At 39.0% G+C, this 15,665-nt stretch overlaps 1 pseudogene; it reads left to right on the plus strand.

Moving 5' to 3' along the window:
- Positions 1-4,919: 4,919 nt before the first annotated feature.
- On the plus strand, positions 4,920-14,481 carry LOC121925597 (annotated as a pseudogene).
- The last annotated feature ends 1,184 nt before the right edge of the window (positions 14,482-15,665 follow it).

Genomic DNA, 15,665 nt, shown 5'->3' on the forward strand with positions numbered 1-15,665 from the left:
ATAGTGGAATATAAGATTTCAAAATAAAATATATATATTTTTCTTCTCTTAATAAAGCAGTGGTGTAATATCATTGTCAAAGAATCAGTGCTGCCTTTTTGGAGCTAGTGAAAATAAGACTGCATTGAATATTTAACTGAACAGAATTCACAGCATAAATCTGAGCACATCAATTTTTCCTACTTTTACTTTATTTCACTTCAGATTTTTAAAACTATTAATAGATTAATGTGCATGAAGTAACTATTACTATTTCTTGCTGTCCTTTATTTTAAAATAAAATTTGTCTGCCATTTTTCTCACTTTGATCCTTATTTATTGGTATAAAAAGAAAGATAGCAACACTGCCTCCAATCAGCTATCCATTAAGACAGAGAAACTTATATTCCCTGGGGAAGCAACTGACTTCTTCTAATACTAGTGTTTCATCCTCATAAATGGAATCCATAATCCATAACTCTAGAGCTTCCATATATTACACATTGCTGTAGATTCGGGGATTAATACTAGGTGTTTATACAGTTTATGAAGAAGACTCTCCTAGCCAGCAGGTGCCCTCATGAATAGTGTGTGCTCTATGCTTTTTTTTTTTTTTTTTGCTTGTACTGAAGAAGGATGATCATGGAAGATAACTTTTTTTTGAAAGTCAGTCAACATTGAATTTCTGCAAAGCCCAGATTAGCTTCCATTAAAAGTGTTCCAAAAATAAATCCTGAAAAATTATTACCACCATCTGTGTCTTCATCATATGGGAAAAGAGCTTTGACAAAACAGATCACAGAATGGTTGACAGATAAATTTGTAATTTTAAGTCAAGAATTACAAAGTCCACCATTCCTAGGGAGCTTATCTAGCCCTCTCAGGTAGAACATCAATAAAAACTTAGGCCTGTTACAGACAGCCAAAATAAAGCTGCTTCGGGTCTCTTTGGAGGTATGCTGTTTAAATGATGCATGCATCCTAAGAATCCGGAAGCTGCACCAAAAGCTGCACTCCAGTGCTTAGGAATGGAGTGTGGCTTTGGCGCGACCTCCAGACTCTTAGGACCCAGGCATCATTTAAATAGCATACCTCCAAAGAGACCCCAAGCAGCTTTATTTTGGCAGTCTGTAACTGGCCTTAGTCTCTCAAACAAGGAATTTAGAATATATTTGTTGTGTAAATCACACCAGCCTCGGTGGTACTTTATTTTTCAAATCAGTTTATCACATAACTTTGTCAGCTCATTATGTAGCCCAAATGTACTGCAGAATTGTGTCTTAGAAATGTGTTGTCCGCTGCTCATATCCTTTCTTGCAAAATGGGTTTGAGTTGGGCAAAGGATTCATGGTGAATGTTCAAAACACAACATCCCATTGATAATATTTTCCATCCTTTAAAAATTAATTTTGCATGAATATTGTTCTGAATGATACTATTTGTTCACCACATTCCTCATAGAGAATTAAAAGTCTTGTGAAAGTTCATGTGAATATGGGTATGCAGCTGCTTTAGAAGAAATCTTTATGTCTGTAATACCTTCATCCCCCTTTCAATTAGGTGACCATAAAGTACTTGAACCTAAATACTTTAAATTGTTAAACAAACACATATAATACAATAAGAAATAAAAATGGGTGCCATTAGAAGTTCATAAATGTGTGATTACCATCACTATAACAGTAACACTGTGTATTATGGATTAAACATGTCCAAAGCCAATGCTGTGGCAGTGACAGCAGTGAAGAAATCCTTCTTTATTGTCACCATTGTCACCAGCATCCTCACAGTGCTGCCCAATAGAGCTATCTTGAATGGTAAGGGGCCTTTAACATTCTGTCCTGCAAATTAGTATATAAACCACTCAGCAGCCCATTGTGAAGAGGTTGCACAACACTTTGAAAATAAAGTCACTTGGATCCACTATGACTTGGATGCTGTAGTTGATACAGATACAGTGGATGTAACCTTGGCCCCTGCTTGTCTAGTATAGTTATTGGATATGTTTCAGTTTGTGCAACCTGAGGGTCGGGAAGGAATCCTTGGAGAGGTGAGAGCCACATGTGCATACCAGACCCATTCTTTTCCTGGCAGCTCAAGGGGGACTGGTGGATTTGGTAAGGGCCTCACTATAGCGAGAAAGATTTACATTGGCGGGATACAGACCGCAGCTTTGCGGCGGTCTCCTGCCGGCGCCATTTGCTCCGCGCGGGAGCCGCAGCAGCCAAACCGCACGGCTCCCGCGCGGAGCAAAAAAGAAGCTCCATTTCGGAGCTTCTTTATGTGGCGCCTTTATGACGTCGCGAGGCGCCGTTGGCGCATTCGAGACGTCATAGGCGCTGCGACACGTCTGGACGCTATGTGTCCAGTACGTAAACATGGTGGCCCCCATGTGGAAGGGGCGCCGCCATGTTGTACGTATTCTATACGTACTAGGGTTAGGGGGTGCGGAAGCACACCCTTCCTAACCCTGTACGTATAGAGAAGTACTATATGGCGGTTTGTATCCCGCCATTGTATCTAAAAGAGGCTGTGGTGAAGGTCTTTGTTGAAAAATTGTCCCTGGATCCCACCATATTGGAGAACTATTGGCTAGTCTGCAATATCATTTCTTTGGGCAAGTACTGGACTGTGTGGTGGCCTCCCAGCTCCAGCATTCCTGGATTAAACAGATTATCTAGATAAATTTCAGTCTCACTTCAGCCTGCCTATGGGACAAACAACTTTGGTAGTTGACCTACACAAGTAACATGATCAGGGGTTGCTTTTGATACCATACCATAGTACCCTTCTGGTTGCTTCTCTTGAGATGAAGCTTGGAGGCACTGTTTTACATGGCCCTGGTTCTTCTTGGAGGGGGTGGACTCAAGTGGCGGTGCTGTGAGATGCCTTGGCCATCATCCCGCAGTGTCCCTCAGGGCTTGGTTCTGCCTTCCATGCTGTTTAATTTACATAAACCACTGGTAATCCAGTTTGGGGCTCTATGTCATCAGTATGCTGACACATAACTCTATCTCTCTTTCATCTAGTTCCAAGGAAGCTGTTTCTGTACTAAAACCAGTGTTTTATATCAGTAATGGACTAGATGAGATAACAAATTGAAGATAATAGGGAATTCAGTCTGGGGTGGATGGGGTCATAGCTTTGGTATGCTCTGGACTTGGATCTGGTCTGGATGCCCAGGTTTTGGCTGGTCCATTTACACAGTTTAAAACTAATGAGCTACCTGTGCCCATTCCTTGAGAAATACAATGACAGTTAATGGCTGTCATTTCCTTTATTGGGCTGGATGCTTTATCATTCTTTAGGACTTCACCCAAAATGGGAAAGAATCATAGACTCATAGAGTTGGAAGAGACTGTAGGGCCATCTAGTCCAAACCCTGCCATGCAGGATTCTCAATCAAAGCATATCTGACAGATGGCTATCCAGCCTCTATTTAAAGACCACCAAGGAGGAGACTCCACTACTCTCTGAGGAGTGTCTTTCACTATCAAACAACTCTTACTGTCAGGAAGTTCCTCCTAATGTTTAGGTGCAATCTCTAGTCTGTGGAGCAGCAGAAAGCAAGCTTGCTCCAGCCTCACTATTCAAATATTTAATCAGGACTATCATGTCATCTCTTAATCATCTCTTCTCCACGTATGTACCCAGCTCTCTAATCCTCTCCTCATAGGGCATGGTTTCCAGACCCTTCACCATTTTAGTCGCTTTCCTCTGGACACGCCCAGCTTGTCAACAGCCCTTCTTGAATTGTGGTGCCCAGAACAAGACACAGTGTTCCAGATGAGACCTGAGCAAAGCCGAATACAGTGGCACATTATTGCCTTGATGATGATGATGATGATGATGATGATGATGATATAAAATAATAAATAATAATAATTTATTTATAGCCCACCTCCCCGGAGGAACGGGGTGGGTACAATAAAATAAACCTAGTAAAAAATAACACAAATTGTCCCTAAACCACAATTTAAAATACAACAGCAAAAATCAGTTACTAAAATCACAATATATTTAATCCCCATTGCAATGAGGCGGTTTAAGGGAGAGTCAAAGAAGGCTATAGACCTGTGGATAAGTCAAGGGTAAAATTTAGGGGATATAATAAGTATTGAAAGGGGAAAATACCACTTCTTTCCCCCCTTCTCCTTCACTGGACCTCTCTGATCACCTAACACCATTCCCAAGTGCTGGAGGAGAGGTTCTAACATTGGATTGAGAATGGAAGCAAGTGATGTTAATTGGGGGTTTCTTCCACAGGAAGAAAGGCTTGCGATCGGACTGGGAACCTCTTACACTTACACACACACACACACACACAGAGAGAGAAACATGTGCCTCAAGGCACCAGAGGGGGGCAAGGCTTGCTTGTTTTAAGATTTTTCTAGCAGTACTAGTTATTGACCTGTCTATGTTGACCCAGGATTTTAGGGCAATTTCGGGCATACATTTCTCACCTTATAGTCAAGTATATACGTAGTTGTCCTCCTTTATTCTCACATCACAATATAACTCTTGTAAGGTACATTAGAGCGAGAGAAAAGATTGTCCCTGTGGCTTCATGGTTGAGTGAAGATTTGAACTTTGATCTCCTTGATAACAGTCACAGTTATTGGTCAGTCATCATTCTTATTGCCCAGAAACTTTTTGCCACTTATTGTGCCAAGAGAGTTTGCACTGATAAGCAAAGGCTGGCAAGAAAGCACTGGAAGACGAGAGGCTGGGAGCTTATTATAAATAGCAGCTCTATGAGTCACTAGTGATGACAGCTCTAAACACCTTAGAACCACAGAAAAAAGAAATACCCGCAGCATTTCAAGCCCTTCTTCTTTTCTGGGATTGTTGCCCCCCCTCGCCACTCAGCAACCAAGCCAAGGCACACCAGAGTGTGATTTGCCTTTGCCTCAGCACTGTTTCCCTCTCCATAAGAGAACATGGAGGAGCAGTACATCTCTAAACTTCACCCAACACTGGGATTATGGAGTTGGTGTGTTTTCTTCTTTTTATAGGTAAGTGGCTGCACATAGAAAACTTACAGTAAAGCTGTTGCTGCTGCTGCAAAGTCTGTAGCTCTGTACTCTTCCTAAATTCTTGATATAAACTAGATTGCTTGTTTCTTATTTTGCTACTATGCTCTTTAGCTGAAGTCTTACGTTGCTTTCAATGGTGGGTTAAATGTGTGGATAGCAGTTTGTATGTTACATACTAGTTTATATTTCTTTACTTATTAGTTTGCTTTTTATAGAATAACATGTAAAAACTGGAGATTTTTAAGTTGCATATTCAACACAATTGCATAATTTCATACATTACTGAAAGCGTCACATGATATAGAAGGCAGTCTAAAATTCAGTTTGCTAATTAACAGCAGCATGCAATCCTTACATGCAGTTTGGAAAACGAGTACAGTACAACAAAGCAAGCTTCAAATGTTGCTGAAAATAGATTGTGCAGAGAAATATAGATACTTCTTATGCCACTCTTATATAGAAAAACACCACAAGACTGTGGAGATAATCCAAATTGTTAAATAAACTTTTTCACATGTACATTTAGGAAAACTGTGGTTACCTACCGCTTACCTTTGTATTTTCTCCATCATCTGCTTAGTTATAAATGATATGCAGCATAAAATGTACGATTTATTAATATTGGTTTCATGGCTCTTAATTAGTGTATTCAGACCTTGGCAAGTTATTTTTTGGTCTACAATTCCTACAGTCCTACACTTATCTAAGTAGCAATTTTTAAAGCTCTGGATATTGGGGAGCAATTTTAAATGCTAATTGTTAAGTGAAAAATTTAGAATAATGAAATGGTGGAATGATTCTGACTTTCTCCCTCTTTTTCCCCTTAGACAAAACTGTCATTTACTGATAGTTTCAGTCTGAGTTGCATTCACTTAACATATTCCCCGACTGATATCAATTTAGACTGGATCTGTGGAAAACAAGAGCAGATTTATCTTTTGGGGATTTCTTTTATACTTTTCTTTTTGTTAGCAGCAGAAACAACAAATACAAAACACCATATGGAAGAAGTACTAATTTTACTTGCATTATTTTTCCATTGATGCTGAAGAGAAATCTCAATAAGTCAACTTAAGTTGTATCGAAACCATTTCAAAACTTTTAAATTGCATTTTGTTATTTCCCCCCTGGATTATGGAGCTAGTGTTCATATTATATTTAGCTTTGATTTATGCACCTACTTCTTTAGAAAACAAATATACAACAAAGTAGAAGAGATGGCTATCGAACAGATCTTATTTTAATTTTGTAAAATTAAATAATAACAAGCTCAGAACAACTATCTGCTATATCATGCATCTGGGCTATTTCATTAAAACACTAGTTCAGACAGGCCCTTATTTGTAAGAATCCAGTGAAGCTTTGAAAGCTTACATGATGTATCTTGTGCATTTTAGTTGCTGCAATAAAAGCATTGTTGTTTTGTGGATTTTGTATATTTTTGCTGCGCACCAACATGACTCTCCCTAATTATGTTTGCTGGATTTGAAGATACCAAATTTTGCCACCACAGGGGAAATCTTTAACTAGAAGGATAATGACTGTGATTTAACTTTTTGAGGTTAACAAAGATAAAACACTTTCATTTGGACTACAATTGGTAGGTTTACTCATAACGTTTATCCAGCTTAAACACTATAGAGACGTAGTGTTATATGTTTTGAGAATTCAGTGGTATTTTTCAGCGTTGCAGGTGTACTGCACTGAGTTGTTGACAACATTATGACTTCTAAGCCATGCTACTGTCTTTCTTTTTTCAGCAATCTTGACAATTCTTGGGAATTCTGTTGTTCTAGCAGTAGCTGTGAAGCGGTTCTCCCATCTCAGGTCACCTGAGCTTCTCACAGTCAATTTAGCGTAACAGAATTGGAATGGCCATCAGCATGTATCCTTTGGCCATTGCTTCTGCTTGGAACCATGCCTGGCTAGTGGAGATGCAACGTGCATTTATTATGCTTTGTGGGTTTCCTTTTTGGTGTCTCCAGCATGATGACCTTGTCTGTAATGGCTATAATCCGTTTCCTCGTAACCACATTCATCAAAATCTAATAGTAAGTAAACAAAGGCTTTGTCAAAGGTTTCTTTTTCTAAAGGACTGGCAAAAGGATAATTGACTTTTGAATGCAGGGAATTTATGGAGACAATATTGTTGTCAGCATAATGCAATTAACAATAGGACTAGATACACACTGGATTCTTCCCATTTGCTTCTGGAATCCCTGCAGATGGCAACAAATGTGAACTGTTACCGCCCCATATATTATAAATGACGATGACTTGTGTGCAGATGCGTCGGAGTATCCGTGTGTCTGCATTGCCATTAAATGCAGGCTGTGGTGATCTGCAGGCAATCAAACCCACAGCTCAAGCACATCAAAGAAGGGCCCATTGACTAGAGTAAAAGCTGAGATAACCCACCTCCTGGTAGAGTTGGGGCCAGCAGCCTTGGTCCACTCCTTCTCACCCATCTGCTCCAGGGGATAGTTTTGTCGACTGACTGTACTGTCCTGATATAGTTTTCTCCATTTTCATGACTACCATTCAAGAGCAATCACAAATAAAAAAGAACCATTTTCTTTATTAAATGTTTTTTTAGACATATCTTGACAAAAAATAAACTTTCCCCCATCTTCCCCCACATGTATAACATACTTCAATATATTTGTTTGTAGCTTCCAACAACTTCCTATACCCCCCTAAATAAACCAGGACGCTCTTATACATGATTAACATATTTTATCTCTTGTGACTCTAACTTATAATGTCGATAGCTTTCTTGCTTATCTCCCTGCCATATTCTCTCATCTTTTACATATTCCTTCTGGTTTAAATGTTTAAAACAAGGACTGAGCCCAGTGAAAGCTGGAGGGCTGCAACCCTTGCGGCACCCTTCCTCTTCCGATATTTCAAAACTATTGGGAAGGATTCTTTGTGGCTAAATTAGTTCCCCACATTGCATCCCATCCTTGGGTATTTTTCCTTGGAAGAACCTCTTTGCAACCTCCGGAATTGCTTATCAGTTTACTCCCTGGTTAGAAAAGCCTCTCCTGGGTCTGAAATGGGGGAGGGTGAAAGAACATTGTGGGAATTTACCCACATTATTTGATATGTTTTCATCATATGGTTTTACTATCTCTGTGTAAAAACAGCTGTTAGACTGTTTTAAATTGCTGCTCACAAACTGAAATTACTTTAAAATGCTCTTTGTTGGGGCTCAACAATTTTATACTATAAGGTGAGATATAATTTTAAATAAATACCGAGTAAATAGATTTTTTATTAACATAGGTGTGCTATGAGATCTGATCTAAGCCGAACTTTCATATTTTTTTTCTGCCTAAGTGCGGGATCTTGCATTTCTCCAAGTTGAAATTCATTTCCTTGTTTTGGCCCAGCTTTTTAATCTATTCAGGTCATTTTGAATTTGATCCCGGCCTCTGGAGGTTTAGTTATTTTAATAATTTGGTGTCATCTGCAAATTTGATAAGCATGCCCCCAATTCTTTTGTTTTAAAAAAATATAGTTAAAGGTTCATACATTAAACTTTATTATTGTTACGTACTTAATTCTATATATATCTTTCTTACATTCTGTTACAATTTGTCTAAATATCTTTAATATCCCACTCAGCGCTCCCCTTCCCCGGAGCCATTTTCACCCCCATATTCCATCAAAACACTTCTTTTCCATACTCCTTTTTTTGCTTTCAATTACCTGTCAATTTATCATTAATTGCTATTTCTATACTCTTTAAACAGTCCTACAATTCTACAGCTATTTCATTTTCCAACATCTTGCTATAATTAGTCTCACTGCTGTAATTAAATTTGTTACCATTTTTTTCTTCTTTTTTTCCATTTCTCTGTGTTATATAATGATACTATATTCGGACTTCTATCTATTTTTATATTATAATGCCTTCTATTCTATTATTACTTTTTCCACAATTTTTGTACCTATTTACATTGCACCACATATGCATATATGACCCTACTTCTTGACATCCTCTCCAGCTATTTTTGATTTTTTAAAAATTATCTTAGCAATATTATGTTATCTCATGGTGTCAAATACCATTTCCAAATCAATTTATAATAATTTTCTTTCATCTGTACTGATAAATTCTTTAAGTGTGTTTGTTCCCAAATTTTATCCCATTCATTATCACTTATTTTGCAATTCTTTTGTCCAAGTTGCTGATAAAGATGTTATGCACTGGGCCTAGGACAAAACCCTGTGGAACCCTACTTCACTTGTTTCCAGGACAAAGAGGACCCATTGCTGGTATACTTTGGGTTTAGCTGGTCAACCAATTACAAATCCATGTAACAGTTGCATTGTCTAGCCCACATTTTACTAGCTGTTTGCAAGAATGTCATGGGACCTTGTATTGTGGCAAGACTGGACTTCCAAACTAGCTAAAGCAGGGTAGCAACCTGCGGCCCGCGGGCCGGTGCGGCCCGGCAAGGCCTTGGGACCGGCCCCCGCCCTATCCTGCCGCCGATTGCAGCCGGAGCCTTTGGCCTCTCACACAAGGGCGTGGGGCCTTTGGCCTATCATAGGAGGCGGGCAAGGGGGGGCAGCGGCGGGCAAGGGGGGCAATTCTCTATAGAAGCCTCAGAAATATGCATTTATATTAACATTTTTTAAAAAATCAGCAAATTTTTTCACGTGTCCTCCATTTTTATAAAAAAGTGCCCTCCATTTGAAAATTTTGTCCTGCATTTGCCCGGTTTATTTCTTTCTTTCATTTTTAAAAAAAATTATTTATTATTTATTTTTGGCTTCGGCCCCCCAGTTGTCTGAGGGACAGCAACCCGGCCCCCGGCTCAAAAAGGTTGCCTACCCCTGAGCTAAAGGGATAAAGTCTGTCTATGAGTCTGCCACATATGCTGCTGTATCAAAATTAACATCTTCAAATGAACTGAAACAGGTTGCAGTTTATAGATCACAGAATTAAAACTGAAAGGGGCTTAACAAGTCATTGAGTCCATCCCACTGTGCATGCAGGCTCTCTAGCTTGCATGCCCAGAGGTAGCTATCAGCCTCTTTTATGAAGATGTTCTGAGGCAGCCCCACCATCTCTCTGGGTCATGTCAACCCTTCTTTCAACCTTGCATTTTGTTTTGTTTTTAAATGAACCACCCAGAACTGATAGAGTTTGAGCTCACAAATTATTTCCTTGCAAGAAGCAGGCATTATAATAAAATAATGCTATCATACAGGGATATTTTATTCTTTAACAACCATCAACCAATAAATATTTAGCAAAGAGTTGTTTTTAATTAAATAAATCATCAACGGCACTGGGAGACTGGGCAAACACTGACTTTCAGTGTCATGTTGCAACAGCATGCTGCAGAAAATGATGCAATAAAGCCTGAACTGAGAAAAAACAGGATTAACTCTAGTTGATCCTAATATGCCTGTTTACAACAGGCATGGTAAATAGCAGCTGCCTCCAGAATCCCTTACTGAGCATGCATGAACAGAAAAACGAGAAAATGTGAAGCAGGTATGCCTACCTCATTAGAGCCCCACCAAGTTTTAAAAAAGCGATATCTATATGTTTGGCCACCAAAATGGAAGCAAAGGATAATGGGGATGGTGAAAGAAAAAGCCATTCTTGATGCCTTCTGGAAGAAACCTTCAAGTGGCCATTAGAACGTTCAGAAAGTTTTTGTCTATTTGCAGCAGAGGACAGAATATGGGAATTTCAGCACAGAATAAGTAAAGAGATATACAGGAATATCTGGTTAGTCTAAATGAATATAAATCTCCAGGACCAGACGAACTCCATCCAAGGGTATTAAAAGAACTGGCAAATGTAATATCAGAGCCATTGGCAATAATCTTTGAACTCCTGGAGAACAGGAGAAGTCCCAAGACTGGAGGAGGCAAATGTTGTCCCCATCTTCAAAAGGGGAAAGGAGGATCCCAACATTATCGTCCACTTAGTCTGATCCCTCCCTCATAGCATGTCTGGGCTTGTTTCTCCCTCAACCCTTGCTCACACCTTGTTTTGAAAGGAAAAACTTGTGCACACGAGCATGCCAGACAAATCTATCTCTTTCTTTGATAAAATTACCAGCTTGGTAGATGAAAGCAATGCTGTGGATATAGTATATCTTGATTTCAGTAAGGCCTTTGAAAAGTTCCCCATGCATTCTTGCAAACAGGCTAGTGAATGTGGGCTAGACAACATAACTGTTACATGGATTTGTAAATGGTTGACCGGCTGAACCCCAGGGCGCTCAATAATGGCTCCTTTATCCTGGAGAGGTGACCAGTGGGTCCACAGGGCTGTCCTGGGTCCAGTGCTATTCAACATCTTTATCAATGACTTGAATGACCGAATTGGGGGTATACTTATCAAATTTGCAGATGACACCAATTAGGAAAGGTAGCTAATACCCGTGAGGACAGGATCAAATTACAGAATGACCTTAATAGATTAGAAAGATGGGCCAAAGCCATTTTCCATCCTAAGATGCACTTGGATGGAAAATTGAAATGAACAGATATAGGTGGGTGACACCTGGATCTAGGAGTCCAAGTAGACCACAAATTGAACATGAGTCAACAGTGTGATGCGGCAGCTAAACAGGCCAATGTGATTTAGGCTGCATCAATAGAAATAGTGTCTAGATCAAGGGAAGTATAGTGCCACTCTTTCTGCTCTGGTCAGGCTCACCCTGTAATTTGTTTCCAGTTCTGGGCACCATAATTTATAAAGGATGTTGAAAAACTGGAGCGTGTCCAAAAGAGGGCGACCAAAACGGTGAAGGGTCTGGAAATCATGTCCTATGAGGAACGACTTAGGGAGCTTGGGATGGTTGCCTGGAGAAGAGAAGGTTAAGAGTGATACGATAGCCCTATTTAATATTTGAAAGGATGTCATATTGAGGAGGGAGCTACCTTGTTTTTCTGCTGCTCCAGAGATTAGGACCGGAGCAATGGATGCAAGCTACAGAAAAGAGATCCATCTCAACTTTAGGAGGAACTTCCTGACAGTAAAGGCTGTTCGACAGTTGAACACACTTCCTCGGGTGTAGTGGAGTCTCCTTCCTTGGAGGTGTTTAAGCACGAGCTGGACGGCCATCTGTCAGAGATGCTTTGATTTAGTTTCCTGCATGGCAGGGGTTGGACTGGATGGCCCTTGGTGTCTCTCCAACTCTATTATTCTATGATTCTATGTGCAATTAGTTTGATTAAAACATTTGCTGGAATGTTAATTTATCTTCTTTTTGGAGTGTAGCAATAGCAAATACAGTGGACCCTTGTTATACGCTGGGTTTGGTTCCAGCGTCCATAACAAAATTCATGGATGCTCAAGTCCCATTAAATATAATGACATAGCAAAATGGTGTTCCTTATAAAAAATGGAAAATCAAGGTTTGATATTTGAAATGTATACTTTTTTGAACATTTTCAAACCGTGTATGCTTGAATCAGTGTATAAAAAATCCGTGTATAAGAAGGGCCGACTATACATTTCTATACCGCTTATCAGTGCACTTAAGCCTAAGCGGTTTACAAAGTGGAAGCTGGAGTATAAGAGCCTATCCCTATCAAGACAATTTTTTTCTTAAATATGTCATTTCCAATAATACATGTAGTTCTTTGATTGAAGTATGCCTGTATTATAAAATATGTGAGCATCATTGTATGACATTTATATTCTGATGCTTATCTACTCCAGCTGTTAGTGTTACTTCAATATCTCAAAAAATCTATTATACAACTTAATCATAACTACAGTGTTTCCTTGACATTCAACCATTGTCATATATTTCCCCTACAAATTTCTGTGTCTATTTCTGACATTCCATTCCAGAAAGAGCTCAACCTGTATTCTTTATATGAACGTCTGTGTTAATAAAAATCTATTTTAAACTTCAGGATATTGTGCTTTTGATGCAGAAGGTCACAGATTTCCAGATTTGACAGGGGAAGTGCAAAAACTCAAAGTTTTAGTGAAGAAAATATGGAGCTAGATGAACTAGAGTGTAATTCAATGTTGTTGTGGCCAGTTTCCTATGTTACTGAAATGCTGCTTGTATATAACATCACCTTTGTGTTTCTCTCCCCATGCAGGTAATAAAATCAACAGGAAAGCCATACATATTTCTATTACCCTAATCTGGGTATATGCACTTCTTTGGTCCATTTTGCCATTGCTAGGCTGGGGGCATTATGGCCCAGAACCATTCGGCACTTCTTGCACTATAGCATGGGGCCAGTTCCACAACTCATCAAATGGGTTTTCCTTCATCCTGAGCATGTTTATTTTCTGCACAATTCTGCCAGCAATAAGCATCATCACCTGTTACTTGGGTATTGCCTGGAAGGTTCATAAAACTTATCAAGAGATGCAGAACTTTAACAGAATTTCAAGTGCAGCAAAGTTGGAAAAGAAGCTGACACTGGTGAGTGTACAATATAAGACAGAGTGAGTGAATGTGATTGTTTAGGCTCAGACATTTATCTTGTTCCCACAGCTTAACAGTTGTTCAGTAAAAATGTTGAGTAAAATTTCAGTGTATATATGAAAATGATGGGCTGGATTGACTGTGCATGCTGTCATGTATGATTTGGGTACTTTTTGAGCTGCATACTACAGTACTTTTTCCAGACATGCAAGAACTTTCTTTTAAAATATGAGTTTCCTAAGGAAGCATGTATATAGACCTCATGTGAAATATCCATGAGGTCAACTGTTATAGGACTGTCGCACAAAATGAGATACACCACTGAAACACAGCAGCCTATAACAAAGTTAAGTTGTTCTTAATATCTAATAAAAATATTATATGTTATTGTATACTACTAAGAGCCACCATGGTTCAGAGGATACTTTTTGAATTTTGAATTAAATTCAGCAGCAGTATCAAATGAGTACCACAGCAAGAGCTAATCATTAAATATCATGATATAGATCCATTTCCCTCACTGATTAAGAAAGACATGGAGGGGGAAAAACCAAGCACCAATGACTACTAATATATTGTGGTGGTATTTTTTCCTCCAGATGGCTATACTGATCAGTGTAGGATTCCTCAGCGCATGGACCCCATATGCTACCGTCAGCTTCTGGTCAATATTTCACTCCAGTGAGTCAATACCATACATTGTTACCTTATTACCTTGTCTGTTTGCTAAGTCATCAACAGCCTACAACCCTTTCATTTACTATACTTTCAGCAAAACATTCCGGCATGAAGTTAAACAGCTCCAATGTTGTTGTGGCCAGAAAGTTCACTTTTTTAACACAAAGAGCACCATCAATAGCCATGTATCGGTAATATGGCCAGCCGGAGGTGATATACATATTTATTCAGCCCCAAAGAGAGACAGTGGGGATATTCCAAATCAATAAGCAAAAGTAGCAACGACTTTTCTTGAAAATGTGTTTCAGAAGTCTTGATTGGAACATCTCATGGCAAAGCTTTGTAAATGGAATAAATCCTATGCTATAATATACTTTTCTCAGGATTCCAATTACAAATTTCAAGAACTGTTTGAAAAGAAAACCATGTTACTAGCAAGAAACAAGATTTTAAGAACTTCCAGCATATAGACAAAATTTGTGTTTGTAATATCAATAACACTGCCACAAGAAGTACTAATGGAGTTAAGAGAACGGACACTTTCATGTACTTTTCATTTGTTTTTGTTTTTATGTTAGCCTGTTTGATGAGTGCAGGGGTCAAAGACAAGGAACTAGGACTCCACAGCCATAGTAATGGCTACAAAACACACTTTCTTAACAGACTGCCACTCAGCCCAAATTTCTGTTACAACTGTTTAGACATCTTTTGAACAAATCAGGATCAAACCACAACATGCAGGAGATGTCACAAAAGGACATCTAGAAATATTATGTATCATGAGATTAATATATCATGACTACATTTGCTTCTAAATTTAGCTTCAGGTGAAAATTTACATAATAATGATGAAATAACCTTTTTAAAGAAAGTAGATTTTACAGTGCTTAAATACCCTAAAGCACTGGTCTCCAAACTGTGCCCTTTAAGAGCTTTTGGTCTTCATCTTCCAGAAGCCTCAGCTATGTTGGCCAATAGTCTGGGATTCTGGGAGCTGAAATCCAAAATCCCTTAAAGAGCACAGTTTGGGGACCACTGCTCTTAAGGCGCCAGATCCTGTTTGATCTTGGAAGCTAAGAAGGGTCAGCCCTGGTTAGAACTTGGATGGGAGACTGCCAAGGAATACCAGGTACTGTAGGCTATATTTCAGAGGAAGGAATTGGTAAAATCACCTCTGAATATTTCTTGCCTAGGGAATTATCATAAGTCAACAGGTGACTTGATTTTATAGGCATTACAAAGTCATTAAGAAAAGGCAACATCTTATTAGGTAGCTATATGATTTTTGCCAGATAACTATTAGAAAACAATTGGGAAATTCATGCTTTCTTTGAAGGGATTTAATACCACATGCCTCCCAACAAAAGGGCAATTTGAAGATGTATCCTATACTGTGTGTGCCTTCAAGTTGCCTGTCAACTTATGGCAACCCCATAAATTTCATAGGGTTTTCTTAGAAATATCCAGAGGTGGGTTTGCCAGTTCCTTCCTCTAAAATATAGCCTATGGCACCTGGTAATCTCCCATCCTGGTCTGTATT

Source organism: Sceloporus undulatus, chromosome 1 (genome assembly GCF_019175285.1).
Source record: "Sceloporus undulatus isolate JIND9_A2432 ecotype Alabama chromosome 1, SceUnd_v1.1, whole genome shotgun sequence".
NCBI lineage: Eukaryota > Metazoa > Chordata > Lepidosauria > Squamata > Phrynosomatidae > Sceloporus > Sceloporus undulatus.